This window comes from Myotis nattereri (genome assembly GCF_964212035.1).
Source record: "Myotis nattereri genome assembly, chromosome: 9".
Lineage (NCBI taxonomy): Eukaryota > Metazoa > Chordata > Mammalia > Chiroptera > Vespertilionidae > Myotis > Myotis nattereri.
The window spans coordinates 77,399,017-77,410,053 of record NC_138084.1 but is presented as its reverse complement, the minus strand read 5'-3'; positions in this window follow the sequence as shown (position 1 = coordinate 77,410,053).

Here is an 11,037-nt window from a genome sequence, read left to right as displayed (position 1 = left end):
ATGATGAGAGAGAATCATTGACTGGCTGCCTCCTGGGGATCGAGCCCACAACCCTGGCATGTGCCCTTGACTGGGCTTGAACCCGGGACCCTTCAGTTGCAGGCTGATGCGCTATCCACTGAGCCAACCGGCCAGGGCTGTGGTCATCTTTCTTAAACACCTGAGCCATAGTGGGGGTTCTGTTTGTTTTTGTTTTCTCATTTTGTTTTTGCCCTCTCTCAGAAAGGGCAACCTGACTTGAGAAACAAAAACATCTAGTATTTCTTTTCTCTTCTTTTTTTTCTTTCCTTTCCTTTCCTTTCCTTTCCTTTCCTTTCCTTTCCTTTCCTTTCCTTTCCTTTCCTTTCCCTTCCGTTCCTTTCCCTTCCTTTCCTTTCCCTTCCTTTCCCTTCCTTCCCTTTCCTTTCCTTTCCTTCCCTTTCCTTTCCTCCTCTTTAGTACTTATCTGAAGGCTCTGTAAGAGCGCATCACCTTCTGGCCTCCTTCACAGCGACATAATCCCCTGAGGCTGCGTCACCTTCAGTCTTGCATCCTCCACCCTCAAGGCCAATGCCTGGCACCCGGCAGGCACAGCAAACACCTCCTGACTGACCGAGGAGCTCTAAAGGTGCGTGGTGCTGACTTAGACATGAAGCGTGTGCAGGGTGGGTTTCCCTCAGCGTGCTGGAGCCTCTCCATGACGCGATCAGCTTTACAAGAGCTTTTGAAGTCCACCCCCACTCAGGTCATGAAAGGAATCTTAATGAATGTAGCAACACGGGGCACAGCGGCTGCCTAGACTGGGTTAATAACACCGAAGCGATCTCATAGCTATGCATAACTTACCAGGTCCCAAGATGGCCGCACAGGCATCTCATCTGACTTCAGTCGTCCTGAGCAGTGGCTGTTGGAGACAGGTGGAAGGATGCTTTCATAGCAAGGAAGCGATATGGCGAAGATTCGCACACAGTTTCTGTCCCGCAATCTTTTTTTTTTTTTTAATATGGAATGTTTCATGAATTTGTGTGTCATCCTTAAGCAGGGCCACACCAATCTTCTCTGTATCATTCCAATTTTAGTATATGTGCTGCTGAAGCGAGCACCTGTCCTGCAATCTTTTAAAAAATATATATTTTTATTGATTTCAGAGTGGAAGGGAGAGGGAAGGAGAATTAGAAACATCAATGATGAGAGAGAATCATTGATTGGCTGCCTCCTGCACACCCCCTACTGGGGAGCGAGCCCGAAACCCAGGCACGTGCCTGACCAGGAATCCAACCGTGACCTCCTCCTAGTTCATAGGTCGACGCTCAACCACTGAGCCACGCTGGCTGGGCCTATCCTGCAATCCTGAGCTTTTCCCACCTTTTTGTAGCCTCCATAAGACTTAGTGGTCATGTCGCACTCTCCAGTTGGCTGAGGTTAAAATGAGAGGGGGCAGTCCCGGCTTCTAAAGATCTGCCTGGTAAGTCCCGCCATGGATGTGTCCTTATTCCTCTTGACAGCCAGCTGATGGGTCTGACAGAGGCCGAGCTGGTTGGGCTGCGCAGCACCCAGCAGTGAACAGCCTTGTTAACAGCGCTCCCTTCCCGGTCCTCGCCCAGGAGATTACAGGACCCGCATCTTCCCACATCCTAACAGTTTACTCAGGGTGAGGCTGCTGAACATCTTCCTGGAAAGTGGACCAAAAAAAACTCTGTGCTGGGTCAGTGGTCAAAGGTATTTATAAGTAAGTACCAGAGTGACCCCTAGCCAGTGTTTGCTAGTGCCTGGGTCGGTCTGTTTGACTTCAGGAAAACAAACACAAGACCAGCAGCCAAATATCTGCTTAGGTCCCAGCTTCAGTCGGACAACAGACCTATGAGAAGGGCGATTGCCCGCCTCCCATCTGCTAAACACCCCTGGTCAGCTCACAAGACCCAGAGCAAACAGCACCTTTCCTGACCAGCCCTCCGGCACTGTGTGCTGACTCATCCCGAGCCCTAGCCGTGCCCATGCTGACGGAGTGCCTGTCCGTGTCCCCGTGGCTCGGGGTTATTTAAGAACAGGGCCACGCCTTTCATCTCTGTTTGAAAGGAAAATGTTGGCTACTGGGAATGAGTCCCAGAACCCGGAGTACAGCCTAGTCCAGGGGTGGGCAAACTTTTTGACTCGAGGGCCACAATGGGTTCTTAAACTGGACCGGGGGGGCGGAACCAAAGCATGGATGGAGTGTTTGTGTGAACTAATACATGTTAACACTGCTGCTGGTGAAGGAGCGGAGGGGAGAGCAAGAGAACCCTCCGCTCTTTCGGCTCTGCAGGCCGGATAGAACAGCCGAACGGGCCAGATCCGGCCCGCGGGCCGTAGTTTGCCCACGGCTGGCCTAGTGACTTTCAAACATTTTTTATCACAAGCTGAAGTAATATATATATTATATATCATGATGTAGTAACAAATATATATATATATGTAATTATACAAAACTTCACAAAATAATACCATACGAAATGCTACAACGGGAATTTTGTCTTCTAGTTTACTCACTATTGTTTTTTCCAAATGATTGTGGTGGCGCACTGAGTTGATTTTATGATACGCTATTGAAGGCCGACTTGCAGTTTGAAAACTGTTAGTGTAGTTGGCTTTATCTGCTTCTCCCCCGCCCCCTGCCCCCCATTTTCTGTCTGTAACTATCGAATGCTTCACACTGGGGAGGAGGGAGGAGTTCTGATTGGGGGAGGCAGCAGGGGAGAGTGATGGAGCATGGCTACAGCGTGGAGAAACAATGTTCTGCTAGTCCCCTTCCAGCCTGGACTGGGTTCGAGCTCCTGTAGGCAGGACTGACGTTTGAAACTAACCAGAATGTCCATGAGAAACCTTGTAAAACCTTGGGCACAAGCAAGGCTGCTTCAGGGACAAGATCAGGCATCAGTAAACGACAATCCTTGTACCAAATGCCAAATCCATTCATCGACCTCTTTTTGTAAATAAAGTTTTATTGAAACACAGCCCTGCCCTTTCATTTTCATATTGTTAGGTCTGCTTTCATTGTAATTATAGACTTGAGTAGTTTCCATCAAGACCATAAGACTTGCAAAGCCTAAAATATCTACTATATGGCCCTTTGCAGAAAAAGCGTACTAACGCTCAGAATAGAAGCAGCATCCTCTACCTCGCTGGGAGGAAACCAGCACTCTCTGAGGCAGCCAAACAGAACTGGCATGAGCAGAGCCTTTCTCAAGACAGGCCAAACCGACCCATGCCCATCAGAGCACAGCCTGAGCAGAGCTGGCACCGCGGGCTCTGGGTGGGACTGGGCTGCAGCCTGCAGCGCGCCTGGGAAGTGCCTGGAAACAGGGGATGCTGCCGTGACTGCAAGCCCAGGACCGTGAGCGGGCTGACACGGGGGCTTTATTTGCCTTCCCAGTTCCTCGGGTAGGAAAGGGGCGTGGGTACTACATACATGTTTGCTGAATATGTCTTAAACGAGAAGGAATTGGTGGCCTGTGGTGTAGAAGCTGAGTTTTAGCAGAGCCCCTCTGGAAGGCATTGCCAGGAAAAGGCCTGGACACCTGCAGCCCAGAACTGAAATCTCTCCTTCTTGGAAACAATACATCTCTTCTCAGTTGCTTTGGCAACTAACACCACAAGTGGAGATGATGAAATAAGGATTATAACGTACATTAGAGAAGTATGTGCATATCAAGTGCTAAATATTGTTCTAGGTCAGTGGTCGGCAAATTGCGGCTCACAAGCCACATGCGGCTCTTTGGCCCCCTGTGTGTGGCTCTTCCTAAGCCTTAGGAGTACCCTAATTAAGTTAATAACAATGTACCTACATATCTAGTTTAAGTTTAAAAAATTCGGCTCTCAAAAAAAATTTCAATCGTTGTACTGTTGATATTTGGCTCTGTCGACTAATGAGTTTGCCGACCACTGTTAGGTCCTTTATAGGTAGCCATTTATTTTCGTTCTCTTGACAAGAAGTTCTAGTTTAATTTCATTTTACAGATGGGGTGCAGAGGAACTAGATAACTTGCCCCAGGAAAAACAGCTAGGAAGTGGCCGAGTCAGAATTTGAAAATAGGATGGTCTGCGTAGCTGAGGGGGTGGGGGTGGAGGTGGGGGAATGGATTGCTAGGATGACAGAGCTGCTGGCTCATTCATGGAATCCATGAGCTTTATTTTTCTTTTTGTTGTTATCTAAGAATTTGTTCATTCTTTTAACACATCTTAAGGAATATGCCTGTGCCTTTCTGTTTTCTCTGTAACTGGTCTAGAGGCGGGCATTTTACTCAGTCCTGGGCAACAAGACATGAGACACCTGCGGGGGCATCTGAAAGAGATTTCCTACCATGAATGACCCACCCAAGGACAGGAAGAAGCCACCTGGGCCCAGCGCTGGCGGACACTGAGCCACCATCCCTCCCTCAGTGCTGGGCCACCATCCCTCCCTCAGTGCTGGGCCACCATCCCTCCCTCAGTGCTGGGCCACCATCCCTCCCTCAGTGCTGGGCCACCATCCCTCCCTCAGTGCTGGGCCACCATCCTTCCCTTAGTGCTGGGCCACCATCCCTCCCACAGTGCTGAGCCACCATCCCTTCCACAGTGCTGGGCCACCATCCCTCCCACAGTGCTGAGCCACCATCCCTCCCTCAGTGCTGGGCCACCATCCCTCCCGGAGTGCTGAGCCACCATCCCTCCCACAGTGCTGGGCCACCATCCTTCCCTTAGTGCTGGGCCACCATCCCTCCCACAGTGCTGGGCCACCATCCCTCCCGGAGTGCTGAGCCACCATCCCTCCCACAGTGCTGAGCCACCATCCCTCCCACAGTGCTGGGCCACCATCCCTCCCACAGTGCTGGGCCACCATCCCTCCCGGAGTGCTGAGCCACCATCCCTCCCGGAGTGCTGAGCCACCATCCCTCCCGGAGTGCTGAGCCACCATCCCTCCCGGAGTACTGAGCCACCATCCCTCCCACAGTGCTGGGCCACCATCCCTCCCACAGTGCTGGGCCACCATCCCTCCCGGAGTGCTGGGCCACCATCCCTCCCACAGTGCTGAGCCACCATCCCTCCCACAGTGCTGAGCCACCATCCCTCCCACAGTGCTGGGCCACCATCCCTCCCACAGTGCTGGGCCACCATCCCTCCCACAGTGCTGGGCCACCATCCCTCCCGGAGTGCTGGGCCACCATCCCTCCCACAGTGCTGGGCCACCATCCCTCCCACAGTGCTGAGCCACCATCCCTCCCACAGTGCTGGGCCACCATCCCTCCCACAGTGCTGAGCCACCATACCTCCCGGAGTGCTGAGCCACCATCCCTCCCACAGTGCTGGGCCACCATCCCTCCCGGAGTGCTGGGCCACCATCCCTCCCACAGTGCTGGGCCACCATCCCTCCCACAGTGCTGAGCCACCATCCCTCCCACAGTGCTGAGCCACCATCCCTCCCGGAGTGCTGGGCCACCATCCCTCCCACAGTGCTGGGCCACCATCCCTCCCACAGTGCTGAGCCACCATCCCTCCCACAGTGCTGAGCCACCATCCCCCCCGGAGTGCTGAGCCACCATCCCTCCCACAGTGCTGAGCCACCATCCCCCCCGGAGTGCTGAGCCACCATCCCTCCCACAGTGCTGGGCCACCATCCCTCCCACAGTGCTGGGCCACCATCCCTCCCACAGTGCTGAGCCACCATCCCTCTCACAATGCTGAGCCACCATCCCTCCCGGAGTGCTGAGCCACCATCCCTCCCACAGTGCTGAGCCACCATCCCTCCCTCAGTGCTGAGCCACCATCCCTCCCGGAGTACTGAGCCACCATCCCTCCCACAGTGCTGAGCCACCATCCCTCCCACAGTGCTGGGCCACCATCCCTCCCACAGTGCTGAGCCACCATCCCTCCCACAGTGCTGAGCCACCATCCCTCCCGGAGTGCTGAGCCACCATCCCTCCCTCAGTGCTGAGCCACCATCCCTCCCACAGTGCTGAGCCACCATCCCTCCCACAGTGCTGAGCCACCATCCCTCTCACAATGCTGAGCCACCATCCCTCCCGGAGTGCTGAGCCACCATCCCTCCCACAGTGCTGAGCCACCATCCCTCCCTCAGTGCTGAGCCACCATCCCTCCCACAGTGCTGAGCCACCATCCCTCTCACAATGCTGAGCCACCATCCCTCCCAGAGTGCTGAGCCACCATCCCTCCCACAGTGCTGGGCCACCATCCCTCCCACAGTGCTGAGCCACCATCCCTCCCACAGTGCTGAGTCACCATCCCTCTCACAATGCTGAGCCACCATCCCTCCTGGAGTGCTGAGCCACCATCCCTCCCACAGTGCTGGGCCACCATCCCTCCCACAGTGCTGGGCCACCATCCCTCCCACAGTGCTGAGCCACCATCCCTCCCACAGTGCTGGGCCACCATCCCTCCCACAGTGCTGAGCCACCATACCTCCCGGAGTGCTGAGCCACCATCCCTCCCGGAGTGCTGAGCCACCATCCCTCCCGGAGTGCTGGGCCACCATCCCTCCCACAGTGCTTGGCCACCATCCCTCCCGGAGTGCTGAGCCACCATCCCTCCCTCAGTGCTGAGCCACCATCCCTCCCGGAGTGCTGAGCCACCATCCCTCCCACAGTGCTGGGCCACCATCCCTCCCTCAGTGCTGGGCCACCATCCCTCCCACAGTGCTGAGCCACCATCCCTCCCACAGTGCTGGGCCACCGTCCCTCCCACAGTGCTGAGCCACCATCCCTCCCACAGTGCTGGGCCACCATCCCTCCCACAGTGCTGGGCCACCGTCCCTCCCACAGTGCTGAGCCACCATCCCTCCCACAGTGCTGAGCCACCATCCCTCCCACAGTGCTGGGCCACCATCCCTCCCACAGTGCTGGGCCACCGTCCCTCCCACAGTGCTGAGCCACCATCCCTCCCACAGTGCTGAGCCACCATCCCTCCCACAGTGCTGGGCCACCATCCCTCCCACAGTGCTGGGCCACCATCCCTCCCGGAGTGCTGAGCCACCATCCCTCCCTCAGTGCTGAGCCACCATCCCTCCCGGAGTGCTGAGCCACCATCCCTCCCACAGTGCTGGGCCACCATCCCTCCCGGAGTGCTGAGCCACCATCCCTCCCACAGTGCTGAGCCACCATCCCTCCCTCAGTGCTGGGCCACCATCCCTCCCACAGTGCTGGGCCACCGTCCCTCCCACAGTGCTGGGCCACCGTCCCTCCCACAGTGCTGGGCCACCGTCCCTCCCTCAGTGCTGGGCCACCGTCCCTCCCACAGTGCTGAGCCACCATCCCTCCCACAGTGCTGGGCCACCATCCCTCCCACAGTGCTGAGCCACCATCCCTCCCACAGTGCTGAGCCACCATCCCTCCCGGAGTACTGAGCCACCATCCCTCCCACAGTGCTGAGCCACCATCCCTCCCACAGTGCTGGGCCACCATCCCTCCCACAGTGCTGAGCCACCATCCCTCCCACAGTGCTGAGCCACCATCCCTCCCACAGTGCTGAGCCACCATCCCTCCCTCAGTGCTGAGCCAGCATCCCTCCCACAGTGCTGAGCCACCATCCCTCCCGGAGTACTGAGCCACCATCCCTCTCACAATGCTGAGCCACCATCCCTCCCGGAGTACTGGCCTAGGATCCTCTTAGTGAGATTGATGAACCCTCTTGTTGAAACAGTGTTTAGTCAGATACTCATTGTCACACAGGCATTCTCCTCTCCATTACGCAGTTGTATTTCCTTAGTGGATCTTGTCACTATCAGAGAGTCTCCTATTTACCAGTTAGCTTCCTTGTCTGCCTCCCCCACTCCCTCTTTGGGAACATAAGCACCGGACACCAGGGCTCTCACCTCCACGATGCACTGCTCTGTCTCCAGCACCCAGACCATGTCTGGCCAAAGTGTCAGGGAGTCTACGTATAAACCAGAGGCTCACAGTTCAGTGGGGAAACAGAAAAATAAAGTTATAACACTACATAGCAAAGGAAAGAGTAAAAACCTATCATTCTGAAGCTTCTCTTAAAAAGAGATCACTTGGGGATTTTCTTGTTTGTTTGTTTTCTTGTCTATGCTACGGTATTTAATTAGTCTTATGTCTCTTTCTTATAAATCTGTCTTCAGTGTAGCTGGTTTTCACAGACAGTCTGCTCCGAGTTCACTGGCCCGAAACGTAGGCAGGGCTGTATTTCAGTTTCCCTACATCCTTTATGTCAGAGCACAGCAAGCTGTTGTTTGTTCTTAATTTTCAAGGGCGCTACATTTTTTTTTCAGAGAGGAAGGGAGAGGGAGAGATAGAATCATCAATAATGAGAGAGAATCATTGATTGGCTGCCTCCTGCACACCCCACACTGGGGTTCGAGCCCACAACTCGGGCAATGTGCCCTGACCGGGAATCTAACAGTAACCGCCTGGTTCATAGGATGACACTCAACCACTGAGCCACACCGGCCAGGCAAGGGTGCTATATTTAATTTAAAATGTTTTGAAGGCAATATTCAATCTAAGGACCTGTATTTTCAATAATGGAAATAATGGTGAAGAGTGCTTATTTTTAAGAGTTTTAAACCAGAAAATCCTTTTTAAAATGAAAACGTGTTTTTGTTTACAGTTATGCAAAAATAAATAAGCAAGAGCTGTTGTTTTGGGAGGTAACCAAATACAGATGGTTTGGGCGAAGCTGTGGCCTTCCCTCTGGGCGGGGAGATGTGGCACATGCTGGAGAGAACCCCGTTTCTAAAGACATGGGCACTTCCTGGCAGCCTGGTGCTTTGTGCTGGCTCCTGTGAGTTAAGTGCGCTCTTCTGGGGGCTGCTGCTTGCAGACCGGATGTGCAGGCCCAGTCATCAGCACCTGCTCAAGGAACAGAGCTGGGCGTGGCTTTCTCCATCCAGGACTCGCCCGTTTGTGTCCTTCAGGATGGAATCTCTAGAATTGTAATCAGATTAGAATATTGTGGGGGTTTTAAGAAAATATATTTTATTAATTTTTTACAGAGAGGAAGGGAGAGGGTTAGAAAGTCAGAAACATCGATCAGCTGCCTCCTGCACACTCCCCACTGGGGACATGCCTGCAACCAAGGTACATGTCTTTGACCGGAATCGAACCTGGGACCCTTCAGTCCACAGGCCTACGCTCTATCCACCGAGCCAAACCAGTTAGGGCAGAATATTGTGTTTGAATGTAAATGCCCTATGAGCTTGAGTAATTGAAATATCCTGGAAATGGACCATATTGTGTTATGACACCATTGTCCTAAACAACCATGTAAATAAAAATGTACTGATGTTGGACTCTTGTGCTATGATGTGATTGTCCGTGAATGTTGGGGGAGTGGGAGGAAGGACTCTCCCTTGTGGAAAGCAGAAAGGTCTCCTGTCAGTAAACCTAGGAAAAGGGAAATCTTGGGATGAGAAAGCGTGGGAAGGGACACTCCTCTCTCCTTTATGTTGGGATCGGCAAACTTTTTCTGTAATGGTCCAGATAATAGCTAGTTTGGACTTTGCTAAATGTCAACTGAGCTCAGTAGAGTCTGGAGCTATGGCTAGAAATAAGTGACAAAGATTTATTCAATGGTCTTAAGGGTTTGCAAACCAGAAACACAACGAGGCAATATCTAGAGCAGGGGTGGGCAAACTTTTTGACTTGAGGGCCACAATGGGTTCTTAAACTGGACTAGAGGGCCGGAACAAAAGCATGGATGGAGTGTTTGTGTGACCTAATATAAATTCAAAGTAAACATCATTACATAAAAGGGTACGGTCTTTTTTTTTTAGTTTTATTCATTTCAAACAGGCCGGATCCGGCCCGCGGGCCATAGTTTGCCCACAGCTGATCTAGAGTGTTCTGAAAGGGAAAGAATAGCTGAGGGTTCTTACATAAAAAGTATATTCTTGAGGAAAATCAGTTCTACATTCCTAGCCCCGAATTGGTTCAAGATGGTCACTGTCATGTGTGTGCTGGTAATCATCAGCTGTCCAGTGGTCTAGACATCGCAACACTTTCTTGTTGACGTCACTCAGCTGGTTCCCTGGAGGTTTGGTGCATGTCCAGCATTAACACACGATGTACTGATGTGCTTCCAGGTATTGACACAGAATGGAAAGTTCAAAAGTTTAAGTCCCCAGAGTCATTTAAAACAAAAATAATCATTTCCCTATGACTCAGCCCACTTGAAGTTAATCATTTAGCAGCTTGACTCCATCTTAAGTCTTTACTCTGTTCCTCACAGGTCATGCATACAGTTGCTGTCACACTATTCAACTCTGGCTTTATAGCACGAAAACAGCCACAGACAATATGTAAATGCATGGTCATGTCTCAGTAAGATTTTACAACACAGGCAGCAGGCTGGCTCTGGCTCATGGGCCATGGTTTGTCAACCTCTGTTTTAGAGCATCGTGGGCGATGGTGCCTAGGAGGAGAGCATAGGCATGCCATCAGGATATAAGCTAACTCTAAGGAGATACTTGGCCGAGGGCTATGCCAACAGGACCCTCTCAGGAGGTGGGCTCTGAAGACTATTTCTAACAGCAGCTGTAATGAGCACCTGCTATCGCACTTGCTAACTCCTGAGCTTCTCTCCAGGTAGGTGTGTTGAGGGAAGTAAGAGAAGGGCCTGACTCATCCCTGGGACCCAGGAGCAAAGCAACAGCTCTTCTCTGACCCCAGAGGCAGTGGTGGTACCAGGGGACCACAGCTGAAGATGGGGTCTCTAGGGAAGGCAAGAGTTGAAGAGAAGTCTGTTTGTGGGAGAGAAGGAGGAAGCAGGCCCCAAGGAAATGAATGCTGAGTAACTTCAGACATTGCTCTGCAGGCAGGCGTGGGCTTGAGCCTTCATAAGCAAGATGCTTAAGGAACGTTATATTTTCTTTTATAATCACAGGTAGTGAAGTCTAGACACAGGGTAGGTGGTCAACCAACCGCCTCCAGGTTTACTGACGGCTATAACCTTGTCCTAGACAAACCCTCAGCGCCCCAGCCATTAGCCTCTACTCAGCACAGTGACCTCAGCAATTAGAACCAAGGACTGAAGTCAACTGGGTAAGCCAAGGAAGTGCCTTCATTGTGG